The sequence below is a fragment of the Mus caroli genome, unplaced genomic scaffold, assembly GCF_978045245.1.
Source record: "Mus caroli unplaced genomic scaffold, Mus_caroli_1 scaffold_8, whole genome shotgun sequence".
NCBI lineage: Eukaryota > Metazoa > Chordata > Mammalia > Rodentia > Muridae > Mus > Mus caroli.
The window spans coordinates 47360471-47375882 of NW_028227263.1; the positions used below are offsets into that span (position 1 = coordinate 47360471).

Here is a 15412-nt window from a genome sequence, read left to right on the forward strand (position 1 = left end):
TTCCGGCGTGGTGTGCACAACTCACTGTGTGTGTGTGCGTAGGGGGAAGTCTTTGAAAAGCACACACCAGGACTTGTGATCCAGTGCTCGGTCCCTTGCTTAACCTTCTGCTGGCATCATTGAGGACTACTTTATTCTAATTAACTTTGTGTAATAAAATTTCATATTAATTATATGTACTACAGTTTCATTTACTTGGCAAGTGTATCTTTGAGTATGTGACTGAAGTCTTTATCTACTCTCCCCTTCATCTCTCTGTTCACTACCCCAGCATTGAGCACCTACTGCATACCTATTAAACTAAGAATGGTGGGACTAAAGAATGTAAAATACAGATGAACAGTCATTGTGTGTGTGTGTGTGTGTGTGTGTGTGTGTAAGAGGAAAGGCAGTATGTATGTATTCTAGACCACAGTCTTCACTGAGTTGATTAAAAGGTTATCTTGGATGGTGAGTTCCATGGGTTCTGCAGTGATGTAGGTGAACTTTGAACAAACGTTGGAGACCCCAGAGCCACTGGTAGCTTGAGGGCTATGCCTGGGGGAATGGCTGCTGGATGGGATCGGGAGGGTGGGAGATAAAATCGGCTTTTCAGTCTGCTTGCAGCCTTTCACGTGTGCATCCAGGATTTTGCCTGTAATGTGTGCAGGTCGACTCCCCTGGCCTGGGTTTCTTTTTGGCAACTGCTCTTCTGGGAGGTGGCTGACTGCCATCTTGGGTAACTGGGAAGCCAATAAGAAACACCAGCTTCATGTGCATCATCATTGGCTGGCTATTCATCTTGTAATAATAAAGTACCTCTCCCTAATATTTGAAAAAAAAAAAAAAAAAAAAAAGAAACACCAGCTTCCGAGTCAGACTGCTATGGAGTTCACCTTGAACACCTTGAGTTGACTGCTGCTTACTGAGGGGGCCCCGGGAAAACTGGCTCTGTTTCTCATCCGTGAGTGCAGGAAACCAACTGTACCTCAGCCCTCAGCTGGCTGGGGTTAAATTAAACATGAGAGTTGTGTATATGAGGAGGCTGGCATGTATGCAGAGTTCAGCAACCAATGGGAATTGATGCTCACTAGGATCTGAACCCCACAGTGAGTGTGCACACCTCGAGTGCTCACCAATGTACTGGCACGGTGCTCCCAGCCTAGGCCTGCCACGCTTGGTCAGAGAATGCTGGTGTAGCAGCTTTGTTTAGAACTCTCATAGTTTGGGAATTAAAATTTTGAGAGGGAGGTATCTCCTTCAGCCTAACTCTCCTGATATTAACCTTGTGGTATTTAGTTTTCTACAACTTACCCTGGTGGAACGCTTAAATTATCTGACAGATTGTAAAAAATTTAGACTGCAGAATTTTCTTTTCACACCAAAAACGCAAAAGCAATGTCCAGAGGGATCCAGTAGGTGGCACTGCTTTCCTACTTTAGTGAAAAGAAAATTGGACCAGGAATGGAATTCAAGTCAAAATGATCAACAGTTTTCAAATGAAAGAAACAGATTGAAATCACAACTTGCTGAGTTTCACACATGTAATCACGTAAATGGTCATCTCGAGTAGATGGTGAGGCTGACATTGGCTGAGGGACCGAGGGACGAGAGCAAGCTTCCCATCTGTTTTGAGTCCTGGTCCTACACCTTTGAAATGTGGGCGCTCTGACTTACAGCCCAGCTTTGGACAATGCTTATTAACCAATCACCTAGCCTCTTAGTGTTAGCTGCCACATCTCAAAAGTCAAGAAACTCTAGTTTGCTCCAGGGAGCCAGGCATGGCTGCATGCACCTGTGATCTCAGAAGTTGAGAGGCCGAGGCAGGAGGGACTCAAACTCAAAGTCAACATGGGCTTCATCATAAGATCCTGCCTTAAAAAACGAAAAAAGGAAAAAAAAAGGCATGAACTATTGGAATTTTCTAGCCCAGTGCCTTCATTTCATAAATAAAGAAACGGAGGCTCAGGAGCCTTCTGGCCTCTCGGGCTTTACATGTAAGGTAGTGCCATGCTGTAGATGATAACTGAGCACAGCTGTAATTATATATGATCAGCACAGCTGTAGATAGTGTACTAGAACCACTGTATACTTCAGCCTGTAAGGACTTGCCTCTGAGTAATCTCAGCCCATCTTTACAGCAGTCACAGAGAAGGGCAGGGCAGGTCTGCTTCGGGCTATGTGCATTTGAAACACAGAGGTCAGCTGACTTTCTATACCTTCGACTCACCCATCTCTATGCCGGATTGACGCTTCTGTTCTTCACTTTAGAAGCCTCTGGACAGACAGACCATCGTGGGCAACTGTGCCAGCTTGTTATAATCTTTTGGAGGGTCTGTCCCCCTTTTTAGGGTACAGAACAATCCTAATGCCTGTCTCTGATGCCAGGGTCAGGAGCATGCGCCTGCCAGGGATGCAGTAGGGAGCCACCATGGGAAGGAAGAGCAGGCTGTGTGCTAGGATGAGGGCATGGCGGGCATGGGAATCAGAGCACGGCTCTACCTCCCTTTGACTCCTTTCTTCCTTCTGCCCTGTAACCTGGGGAAAGGTAGTGGCTATCCTTTTTACCTTTCCATTTCTTTTGGGGATTTCTAAAGTGCTGTATTTCCTTAGCTGTGAGGGGTGCTGGTGGTATCTTCTTTGCCTTGCAGTCACTGAAGTAGACAGGGCTGGGGTGGGGTGTGACGGGTGGCGCAGAACCTGGAAAAGTGAAGAGGTTTTATTTAATTGCCCTTCTAAGACTGGTTGGACAGTCTTCTAAGAGGTTGGACAGTGGCTGTTCGCTCTTGGTCATCCTACACTGGGTCTAACTTGATGGCAGAGAGCATCCTGCCCCGTAGTACACAGCAGAGCACTTAGAAGTTAGGATTTTTTAAGTTCAGCCTGTCTTTGATTGACACCGAGCTGGGCAGTAGATCATTTCTGCTCAGACTTTTACACAGTTGGAAAACCTTTTCTTTTTTGTGAATATAAATGTTTTGCCTGTATGTATGTAAGTGTACCACTTGGAATTTGAGTTATAGATGGTTATGAGCTACTGTGTGGGGGCTGGGAATTGAACCTGGGTCTTCTGAAAGAGCAGTAAGATGCTCTCAGCTGCTGAGCTATCTCTTCAGTTCTGAAAAATTGGAGAACTTTTCAAAGTTGTTCTTATATGTATCTCAGTCAGTCATCATTTGTGTCTCCAGTAAACGAGACAGACTGGACAGATAGATGGTCAGGGCTGTCTGTTTGCTGCCTGTGTTATTCTAACACATCTTGGTATCTGACCTTGTAAACACGGGTGAGCTTGTTTCAGAACCATCCTTGGTCCACTACTGCATCAGGCAGGGGCGGGCCTTTGAAAACCTCCCATTGCCAGCCTCATTGCCAACTCCTTTAAATGGCAAACACTATAGTAGATACAGCGCGTATGTTCATTTAATGTGGAGCAACTCCACGACACGGCCATTTTCAGTGGATGGGCAAAGCGCCTGGGAAGAAATCATCAGGCTATGGACGCAGGATTGCACAGCCAGTAGGTAGGCAGTAGGCTTTTCATTTGAGCGGTGGTCTGACTCCCTTAGAAGCTTGTATCTCTGAACTGGGCCATGTGGTGTCTGTGTTCCCTCCCACTTGAGGTGGTGGGTCAGAATCCCAGGCCTGTAGTTTCACATTCAATTAGAACTGTCCACTAGCAGTGCAGAGAGCTGGAGGAGAGCTCTCAGGCCAGTGCCTCGTTAGGCTGACGAGGTATTGCTGAAGCGGAGACGTGCTGGGAACTGAAGCCGTCACCCCACCCAGATCCACTGACTTCACATCCATTAGTCACTGCATTTGGCCTCCCTCTGGCTCTCCCACTCCCCTTTCTTCTTGGATCAAATTAACTTTTTTGACAGATGTTTGGAAAATAGTCTTATCCTGTAATTTATATTTATAAATCCTTCTGCTACAGTGTGGTCCCCATTCTCTGCCTTCATTGAAGCCAGAAAATAACCTGGGAGAAGGCCTCGTTTCCTGTTATGAGTTTGGAGGCTCTTGTCTTCGTAGCATACTTTTTGAGCTTTTGAGAATTGTGTGTAGCACCAGGAGGTGGGAAGCCAAGAGAGATGCTTCGGAGAGATGCTTTAGATTCCTCAGAGGTAAACACCATCAGCCTGAGGTTTGTCCTCCCCAGACTCAGAGCTGAGACTTTTGTTTGTTTAAAATCCTTAGTCTCTTTTAGATTAGATTTGGAATGAAGACATTCTTAGCTCTGAAAAGTCAGTGCCATTCGAGCTTCCCCACAAGCCGGGACCCCTTACTCCGTCCAGTGATGATGGTTAGCCACGCCACTGCTGCCCGCTCCTCCTCCCTCATGTCTGCTGTCTTCTCCCTGGTTATAGGAGATTTTATATGTACTCTTTCTGCCTCTAAGGTGTATGCTCCTGTGTGCGCCTGCACGTCTTTGTGTGTCTGTGTGTGCCCATGTGCATATGTAGGTATGGAAGCTAGGGGTCAGTGACAAGTGTCTTACTTTACTGTTCTCTACATTATTGACGTCATCGTCGGGGACCCAGTCTCTCACTGAACCCAGAGTTCATTGGTCTGGTGAGCTTGGAGTGATCTACCTACCTCAGCACCCCAAACCAGTTACAGACACATACAGCTCTACCTGGCTTTTACTGAACAAGACCTCATGCTTGTTTGGCAGGCATTTCCCTGGCCAAGGGCTCTCCCCAGCCCGCTGTCTCACTTGTATGGTCTCAGGCTCTAGTGTTTTTCTGCTTGGCCACATTTTTCCAGGAATGAATGCAGTCCACTTGAGTTCTGTTCCTCCTCTCTGCTCTGCCCTGCTGTAAAATGGACACCACACTCCAGAGGCGGCCACTCCAGCAGGCCCTCCTGTCCTTCTGAAAGTAGCAGCACCAAGACTCCTAGCCTACTTTCTGCTTGAGTGTTTATAGTTGTGACTTCTTACTTTAAACCCAAGAACCTTAATTTAAAAGAACCTTCCTTCTTGCTTTGAATGCTCTTTAAAAAGCAGTAATGCCCTTTTCAGGACTCACGTGTCTTTGCTTACATTGCTGTCCTTACTGCACAGTGCTTCTCACGGTTATGAGAGAGGAAAGGCACGTCTGAAGCTGTGGCCACACTGGGGGCAGGAGGGTGTCCATACTGAGCTCAGTGTCTGAGAAGAGGTCTCCCCCTCCCTCTTTAACGGCTCAGCATCAGAGCCCAAGCAGAGGGTGTCCAAGGCCTGCAGACGCTTAGCAGAGACACCGTTTTCCTCAGTTTCAACTTGGCCAACACTTGAAAGTGCATTAGTGTCCGTGCACATGTGCACATGGGACCCAGGCTGTCTGTGGATCCAGCAGGTAGCCCTCCTCACACATACTGTAACCAGCCTACTGTAACCATAGAAAGGACACTTCCCCATATGTGGGACAAGCTGTCAGCTTTGTTTTATTGCCTTTATTTTTCTTCTTGCCTATCTGATTTCTTATTCTGTCCAGGTTGGTGAGTCTGGGCTGTGCAAAGTTCACTTGCCACTCAAAGACGGTGCGGAGTGCCCAGCATCGCTGGAAACTTGCAGGGGATCGCTTACGCTGTCCTCAGGCTCTGCCAGACTTTTGTTCTCCTTAGCCCATTGTATCCGAATTTTCTTAAAAACTTTTCTTCATTTGTTTATTTGTGTGTGTGTGGGGGGGGGGCATTAGAGTCTGCAGAGCTTGGAGTTACAGGTGCTTCTGAGCTTTTGACCGGGTGCTAGGAGGTCACCTCCAGTCCTTAGCCCCTCACCCCCAAGCCTCCCAGTCTCCCCGCAAAGCTCCTTCCTGGCCAGCTGGACTTTGGTCAGGTGCTTCAGAGACTGGAGCACCCTCCTGGCCCAAATTGAGTAGGTTCTTCCCCTCTGCCACGGTGACCCTTTATCCAATAGTACCAGTGTCCACCCCTCTCTTAGCCCAGGCTGTCTCATGTCATCCCCTCTCTCTTTGAACCAGTACTGATAGAACCTGCCAGTGTCCACTCCTTCACTGTGGGCTTTGGTTGTTTTCCATTTCTAAAATGTTAACATAATTTCTTGTTTCAAATCAAGGCAGTAGCATCTGTCTTCACTAATCAGTGGCTTATAGTCCTACCAAGGTCTGGTTTCTTCTTTCTAAACCCTTTCTCAAACTTCTTCTTCTTCTTTTTTTTTTTTTTTTTTTTTTTGGTTTTTCGAGACAGGGTTTCTCTGTGTAGCCCTAGCTGTCCTAGAACTCACTCTGTAGACCAGGCTGGCCTTGAACTCAGAAATCCGCCTGCCTCTGCCTCCCAAGTGCTGGGATTAAAGGTGTGTGCCACCACTGCCTGGCTTCTAAAACACTTTCTCATGCTAAAATTTGTCCTTGTCACTTAGACCCATTTCCCTAGGACAGTTCTTTTGCTCCCATGATGCATGGCGTTTCCCTCAGCACCTTACTGTAATGTCTGTTTGCCTGTTGTCTCATCTCTTTCTTGTCTGACTGTTCTGTGTATGAAGCCAGGGCAAGTGTCTGCTCTGGTATAGCTTATTGCTGGTGTGTAGCAGTGCCCTGGCACGTAGTCATGACTTAGCAGATGCTTAGTGGTCTATGGTGGGGACCCCAGGAGGGGTACTACTTGGTTGTCAGCAGTTGTGAGGCTCCTTACCCAGAATTCAGTCTGTTTTGCTCAATTTCTTATAGACACTTGTTTGCAAATTATTATTATACTGTAAAGGGAGTTTTTCGGTTTTCCAGACTTATTTTTTGTTCAATTTTCCACATTTTTTACTATATAGTTGTTGATCCAAGGCTCATGTCTCTAGGGAGGTTTGGCTGACTTTCTCTCTTTCCCTCCCTCCCTCCTGGTGGCTCCCTCCCTCCTTCCCTCCTTCCCTCCCTCCCTTCTATTCATGCAGCCACTGGGTCCTTCAGAGTCCTTCTTTGAAACAACTCTGGTCTCCCTAGCTTCTTTTCCATCTCCATTCCATAATCCAGCCAGCCACCTCTAGAGGGCTGGATTCCTGCAGCAGCCTGTCTCCTGATGGCCTGTGGACTCTGCTGCTGTGTCTGCTCTGTCTTGCTCACCACATCTCTTTAATCTTGCCATGGCATACTTTATTTCTTTGCTTAAAAGTTATATCGAGTAAATTGTCATCATCTGCTCTGTCTGTGTGTTCCATTCGGATTCCTTCCATTGTGCTCCCTCCCCACCCCTCCCTCCCCACCCCTTCTTTCCCACCGCTGTTGTTGAGTCAGAGCTCTCAGTACATGCAATGTGTGAGTGTGTATACTTTTTTGTGTCTCTGTGTGTGGCATATGTACATGTTTGTGCGTGTATTACAAACATGGCTACTCCTAAAATAGCTACCTGCTGAATCCACAGACAGCCTGGGTCCAATGTGCACGTGTACACAGACCCTAATGCACTTTCCAGTGCTGGCCAAGTTGAAACTGAGAAAGGCAAATATGTCTCTGTGTGAGGTTGAGTGACTTCCCTGTGACAAGTGTCTCTGGTGAGTTACTCTCCACTTCATTTTCTTAGCCATCTCCCTGCACCTGGACTATTATAACAGCCAACTCACTGTAGTTGGTCATTCTGCCTCCGCCAGCTCGTCACATTAGTTCTTCCTTAAGTAGCCTTTATTATATACAGCTCTGATGGTCACAGTGCAGTGTTAGAAACCCTTCCCGAGCTTTGATGACCGTGGGTTGTCTTCAGTTCTGGCCTGGTGTCAGGGCTCCCAGCCTGCTTATCCAGCCATGTCTCCCATCACTTTCACCATCAGAGTTCCTGAAGCCGAACAAACCAGGACACTTGGATTTTGTCTGAGTGCCGCTTCTTATTTCCTGCTGCTGTGCTTTTGGCTGAAGGTGTTCAGTCTGGATGGGGCTTTTCTTCCCAGCCATTCAGGTTCTCAGGACCGCCTAACCCACTCCAAATACTGCCATCTCTGCAGCCTTGGATGTTCTGTGCTTGCTGGATGGAGTCCACACCACATCAGAATGCCTGTGTGGTTTATTTTGGTTTTAAGCTGGTTTTATAACCCCTTTATTTACTTATTTATTTCACCTGGGCCTTTAACTGGTATATGTGCTTTCTGAGGAGAGTGAGAGACAAGCTTAATGTCCTTTGTGTATTAGATGTTTCATACACCTAATTAATGAATAAAGGATTGTTTAAACTGGTTGGCCTAACAAGAGAATTCTTTTCTTTCCTTCCTTTCTTCCTTCCTTCCTTCCTTCCTTCCTTCCTTCCTTCCTTCCTTCCTCCTTTCCTTCCTTCCTCCCTCCTTCCTTTCCTTCCTTCTTTCCTCCTTTCCTTCCTCCTTCCCTCCCTCCCTCCTTTCCTTCCTTTTAAAAAATTTTTTATTTATTTTAATTTTTTCAAGACAGGATCTTATTATTTAGCTCTGGCAGTCCTAGAACTTCCTATGTAGACCAGGCTGGCCCCAAAACTCACAGAAGCACACCTCCTTCTGCCTCCCACATGCTAGGATTAATGTCATGCTCACCACGCCCAGCAAGTGGGTTATTTCAGTATTGCTTTAGTGTTTGTAAGGATGATAAGGACAGCTAAGACAGCTCATTTTTTCAAGGTGACCTTGCTGGGAGCACTAACATAGCTTAAATTTTGTGTGATCTGCAAACCAATAATAATATGTTTTTAAATTTTCAACAATTTGAAAGATGAAACAAATAAGAATATACTCAGATGTGACATGTGTCTTTGCAAAGCTGAAAACACTGAGTTTTAGCTGTGCCCCATGACCCCTGCCTCAGTACTGGAGATCAAATTCAGGTCTCATCTGCCACTTAACTGCTTCCCAGTCTCAAAAATACCTTCTGACCCTTTATGGAAGAAGCGCCCTGACCACTAATCTAGACATACAGCTCATCTGCCCGGCTGGAGCTGCGGAACTGTCTGCTTCCCCAACAGTTTCCCAGACCCTCTCCAGGCGGAGGAGAATCCCTCGGTGGAAGGAAATCCTTAGGCCTGGCTTCAGAAGAGTTTTGAGTGGCGTGCAAATCTTTCCTTGGCTCTTTGGCACTTGGCACTATCTCCCACAGATAACCAGATACAAATGAGCCGTTTCTTTCCATTCTAGCCCTCACCAGAACCTGGAGAATTGCACAGCTGGCCCAGTTAGTCGCTGTCCAGAGTGAGGCTCCTGGCATATTTGAAGAATGTTAATTGCTAAGTGCAGGGTGAAGTCAAAGAGCTTCGTAATGTCCTTAAGCTGCTTTAAATGTACGTAGCCTGAGAATTTTAGACCAGAAAGGGTCTGGGAGATCACCGAGTTTACCAAGGTCCTTAAGAGCAGGGGCTGTGAGCCAGACTGTGTGGCTCTTCCCCTTAATCCTCCTGTGTCTCAGTTTCTTCACCTTTAAAGTGGGGCTAAGAATAGCACCTAGCCAATGGGCTTGTGAGTATCAGCAGCAAGTATGAGTGTTTCCCACAGCCACATTTGACCGGAATGCTGGCTCTGACACAGGACTCTCCACATAAGCATTCTTTTTTTTTTTCTTTCTTTCTTTTTTTTATTAGATATTTTCTTTATTTATATTTCAAATGTTATCCTCTTTCCTGGTTTCCCCTCAGAAAACCCCCATCTCATCCCCCCCTCCCCCAAACCCACCCACTCCTGCTTCCCTGTCCTGGCATTCCCCTACACTGAGGCATCGAGCGTTTTTGGGACCTAGGACCCTTCCTCCCAATGATGTCCAACAAGGCCATCCTCTGCTACATATGCAGCTGGAGCCATGGGTCCCTCCGTGCCTCCATGTGTACTCTTTGGTTGGTGGTTTGGTCCCTGGGAGCTCTGGGGGTACTGGTTGGTTCATACGGTTGTTCCTCCTATGGGACTGCAAGCTCCTTCAGCTCCTTGGGTCCTTTCTCTAGCTCTTCCCTTAGGGACCTTGTGCCCAGTCCAATGGATGGCTGAGAGCACCCACCTCTGTATTTGTCAGGCATTGTCAGAGCCTCTCAGGAGACAGCTATATCAGGCTCCTGTCAGCAAGCACTTGTTGGCATCCATAATAGTGTCTGGGTTTGGTGACTGCATATGGGATGGATCCCCAGGTGGGGCAGTCTCTGGATGGCCTTTCAGTCTCTGCTCCACACTTTGTCTCTGTATCTCCTCCCATGGGTATTTTGTTCCCCCTTCTAAGAAGGACTGACGTATCCATACTTTGGTCTTCCTTCTTCTTGAGCTTCAATTGGTCTGTGAATTGTATCTTGGGTATTCCGAGCTTCTGGGCTAATGTCCACTTATCAGTGAGTACATACCATGTGTGTTCTTTTGTGATTGGGTTACCTCACTCAGGTTGATATTTTCTAGTTCCACCCACTTGACTGTGAATTTCATGAATCCATTGTGTAAATGTTCCACATTTTCTGTATCCATTCCTTTGTTGAGGGGCATCTGGGTTCTTTCCAGCTTCTGGCTATTATAAATAAGGCTGGTATGAACATAGTGGAGCATGTGTCCTTATTACATGTTGGAACATCTTCTGGGTATATGCCCAGGAGATGTATAGCTGGGTCCTCTGGTAGTATTATGTCCAGTTTTCTGAGGAACCACCAAACTGATTTCTAGAGTGGTTGTACCAGCTTGCAATCTCACATAAGCATTCTTGTTTCACTGATGCTTTTAGTAGTTGTCTCATTTTATAGTTACAGGTAATGAGGACGAGAGGAGCGAAACAAGTTTCCTTCCTTACCTGATAGGCAGAGTGGGCTAAAGCCTGGCTGCAGCTTTTCAGTTCAGTGTTCCCTCCCTGTTACCATGTGCTTCTTGCTTGTAGATATGTGTTTAACACTTGTAGATTAAATATGTGTGTGTGTGTTAAACTCGTGAGTGGGGTTATATGTGCACATGTGTGTAAATGCATGTGGAGGCCAGAGATAGATACCAGTGTCTTTCTCAGTCAGTTTTCATCTTAGTTTTTGAGACAGGGTCTGTCACTAAACTTGGTGCTCCCAGATTCAGGTAGGCTGGCCGGACAGCGAACCTCCTGGACCCTCCTGTTGCTGCTTTCTTGGCCTGCATTAACGAATCTATGCCTCCGCACCAGGCTTTTACACCAGCACTAGGCAAGCACTTTCTTGGCTCAACCATCCCCATGGCTCCTTATTTTTATATTTCATACAGATGTCACCCAAGCTGGCCTTACACTTCAAGTTCTGTCTCAGTCTCCTAAGTGATGGGATGACAGTAATTGTGTCACCATAACTGGCTTGGATGGTTAAAAAACCCACAGATTTATTTATTTTACTTTATGTGTATGACTATTTTGCAAGCCTGCATTTATGTACAATACATATGTGCCTGCTGGAGTCCTTGGAACTTGGGTTATAGATGTTTGTAAGCCAACCATGTGGGTGCTAGAAATCCAGCCCAGGTCCTCTCTTAGCTGCCGAGCTTACTGCTCCAGGTCCTGGGTGAGTTTTAATAAGTAGAAAAAATACATGGCAGCTTTGTAGATAAACTAAGAAGGCTAAGTTATTTTATAGCTTAGTCTCCTGTCTCTCCTGTATGTCCTTGTCTTCTCACCTTCATGATAGGACATTATTTCCTAGCCCAGTCTTCTGAAATTGAAGTGCTGCTCATGTGACTACTGTCGCTATCAAGTTGACAAGCATTCTATTATCCTAAAGAAAACCCAAGAGTGTTGGAGGGATGGCTCTGCTTAAGAATGCTTCCTGCTCTCACAGAGGATGTGAGTTCAGGTCCCAGCATCCAAGTCAGATAGTTTCCAACTGTTTGTAACTCCAGCTCCAAGGGACCCAGTGCCGTCTTCTGCAAGCACCTGCACTCACATGCACATAAACACATAGACTGACACATCAGTAAAAGTTCATCCTAAAGAAAACTTGGTGCCAGTGTGCCTTTCCCCACGCCCACCTCCCAGAGCTCTCAGTCTGCTTTCGGTCTTTACAGACTCATGTATTCGGTGTATTCCATGTCAGTGGGATCACACTGTGATATTCCATGTCAGTGGGATCACACTGTGTGACATTCCATGTCAGTGGGATCACACTGTGATATTCCATGTCAGTGGGATCACATGGTGTGTGACATTCCATGTCAGTGGGATCACATGGTGTGTGACATTCCATGTCAGTGGGATCACATGGTGTGTGACATTCCATGTCAGTGGGATCACACTGTGTGATATTCCATGTCAGTGGGATCACACTGTGTGACATTCCATGTCAGTGGGATTACATGGTGTGTGACATTCCATGTCAGTGGGATCACACTGTGATATTCCATGTCAGTGGGATCACACTGTGTGACATTCCATGTCAGTGGGATCACATGGAGTGTGACATACCATGCCAGTGGGATCACATGGTGTGTGACATACCATGCCAGTGGGATCACATAGTCTGTGTATTCCATGTTAATGTGATCGCATGGTGTGTGACATTCCATGTCAGTGGGATCACACTGTGTGACATTCCATGTCAGTGGGATCACATGGTGTGTGACATTCCATGTCAGTGGGATCACACTGTGATATTCCATGTCAGTGGGATCACACTGTGTGACATTCCATGTCAGTGGGATCACACTGTGTGACATTCCATGTCAGTGGGATCACACTGTGTGACATTCCATGTCAGTGGGATCACATGGTGTGTGACATTCCATGTCAGTGGGATCACATAGTCTGTGATCTTTTGGGTTTAGTGGTTTCCATGTAGCATGTTTTTATATTTGCATATAATATATTTACCTACATATTATATATAGCACTTCATCTTTCTGAGGATGTACCACAGTTTCTTTATCCATTAGCCTTGGATAGACATTTGGGTTGTGTCCTTTGACTATCATAACATTTGAGGGCAAATTCTTGTTTGAGTGCCTGTGTTCAGTTCTTTTTGGTAGGAACCTGGGAGCAAAATTGTTATTGCCAGGCAGTGGTGGAGAATGCCTTTCGCTTTTAATCTCAGCAAGTAGATCTTTGTGAGTTTGAGGCCAGCCTGGTCTACAATGTGAGTTCTAGGACAGCCAGGACCATTAACACAGAGAACCCAGTCTTGAAAACACAAAACAAAACAAAGCAAAACAACAAAACATTATTATTTTCTAGTTCCAGGTTTTAACATTTTGAGGCATTCTGGAACGTCTCCATTCTGGATGGTTTGTATATGCTTGTCCCAGGGAGTGACACTCACAGGAGGCCTTTTGGAGTAGGTGTGTCACTGGGGGTGTGGGCTTAAGACCCTCACCCTAGTTGCCTGGAAATCAGTATTTTGCTAGCAGCCTTCAGATGATGATGTAGAACTCCCAGCTCCTCCTGCACCATGCCTGCCTGGGATGTTGCCATGTTCCCATAAGTCCCTCCTTAATGATACTGGACTGAACCTCTGAACCTGTAAGCCAGCCCCAATTAAATGTTGTCCTTATGAGAGTTGCCTTGGTCATGGTGTCTATTCACAGTAGTAAAACCCTAACTAAGGTATCCTCCTTGGTGGCAACAACACTGATCTGCAAGGATGGTCGTTCTTCTGCATTTTGTTGGCGTAGGCTGTTAATACTGTTCTGTTACAGCTGACCTCTTGTAACTGAAGTAACTCTTCACTGTTGTTCCCTCCGAGTTTCTCTAGCACCAGTGCTGCTGGGCATGTGGCCACCCAGTCATGACCTTCTATGACGAGCTTATTTCTCCCTTGCCTAGCCCTGGCACCCTGCTGTTGATATGTTGTGTTGGTTGATCATAGATACTTGGGTTTAATTTCTACACCCTCATCTGTTTCCTTCCTTCCTTTCTTTGGTCCTCCTCTGGCTCTGATCATCTTGTTTGGATTGCAGTTGCCTCCCCGGACGTTTTGAAGTCAGACAATGTGAGTCTTCTTTGTCATCTGTCAGCCTCCTCTGCGTTTATGGGGATTGAAAATTGGCTTTTTCCTTTCTGTAGGAAAGACAGATAGGATTCTGATGGAGAGGTGTTGAATCTGTGAATGGCCTCAGATGTTATTGCTGCCTTGACAGTATCCAGAACATGAGATGTTTTCCATTTTATTTTGGTCCAATTTGGGTGTACTTTGTATTTCCTGCCTAATTGTTCTGGCTAGAACTTAGGTTGGATCATGTGCTAGATTTTTTTTTTCCTCTTTCAAAGCTAAGTGTATGAATAGCCCACATTTTGTTTGTCGTTTCCTCTGTCTGTGGACTCTTGGGTTATTTCCACCTATTGGCAGTCGTGAATAAGGCTACTATGCCTGCAGATACACAAGTCTTAGATTCAGATCCTTGCTTTCTTTTGGGGATGTATCCAGAAACACTTGCCAGAGTGCATGGAACCATCCTTTCAATATGCTGCTAGATTAGTTTTGCTAATATTTTATGGAAGATTTCAGTGTGTGTATTTATAAAGTATAATAGTATGAGGTTTTCTTATGCTTCATTTGGCTTTGTTCTAAGAGTGGTATTGATCTCATATAGTGACTTAGAAAGTGCCTTTGGTCCCCTCCTTTCTCCTCTTAAGACTTTGAGCTGCATTGGTGTATTGGTATATTATTATTAAATAATTATAGGATTGACTAGTCAAGTCTCTGCCTGCCTCCACACTTTTATGCCTTTATATTTAGTTCTCCCAATAGTCTTATGATTACCGATTTAACCTCTTTATGCATGAAAAGTCTGTTTTGGTTTTCTGTTTCTTCTTGAGTCATTTTTGGTAGTTCATGCATTCCTAGAAATTTTTACCTTTTCCAGAAACTTCCACATGGAATTCCACAGTGACTGTGCTAACTCACATTCCTTTTCTCACATCTGTGCCAGTATTTATTATTAATTAAAAAGTCTGTGTTTTGGTCATAGCAGAGACTTAGCGTTTGCAATGACTTGTTTTATGAATACTAACTTTTCCTATAGCATTTATGAGGTAGGCACAACTGTCATTTCTATGTTACAGACAGGGAAAGCAATCGACTTAGAAGGTATAGGTGACAGTCACAGATCTAGGACATTAAGGGTTTGAAAGAATCATGAAAGTCTGAGTCCAGAGTCTTTTTCAGGGCCCCAGGTAGCTCAGGCTGGCTCACTATGTAGCTAAGGATGACCTTGCACTTCTGATCCTCCTGGCTCCACCCCCTGAGTGACGGGATTATGCGTGTACCGCCACATCTCGTTTTTCTGAGTGCTGCTAATGGAATCTGGGCTTTACACATGCTGTGTAGATACCCTATCAGTGGCCATAGCCCCAATGCCCAGCCTTTTTTTTAACTACAATTTACACTGCCTTTCTTAAGTAACTTGTTCCTGTGTCACTGGGTTATATTGGTGCTTGTGTAGGCGGGAACACTTGTTTCTTATATTCCCAAGTGGGACTTGGGCATCCAGAGACAGCATGGTGTTGGGACTCAGCCTCCTGGGAAGAGCAGCCCACCCTTCTGCAGTCACATAATGTCCTGAAGGACTCTGAACCATCCCTGGGGAGCCAGCCACAGT

At 45.7% G+C, this 15412-nt stretch overlaps 1 protein-coding gene across 2 annotated transcripts in view; it reads left to right on the top strand.

Moving 5' to 3' along the window:
• Uvrag (UV radiation resistance associated) overlaps positions 1 to 15412 on the top strand; it is a 265993-nt gene that overhangs the window by 63113 nt on the left and 187468 nt on the right. The gene's annotated exons all lie outside the window — the stretch shown is intronic.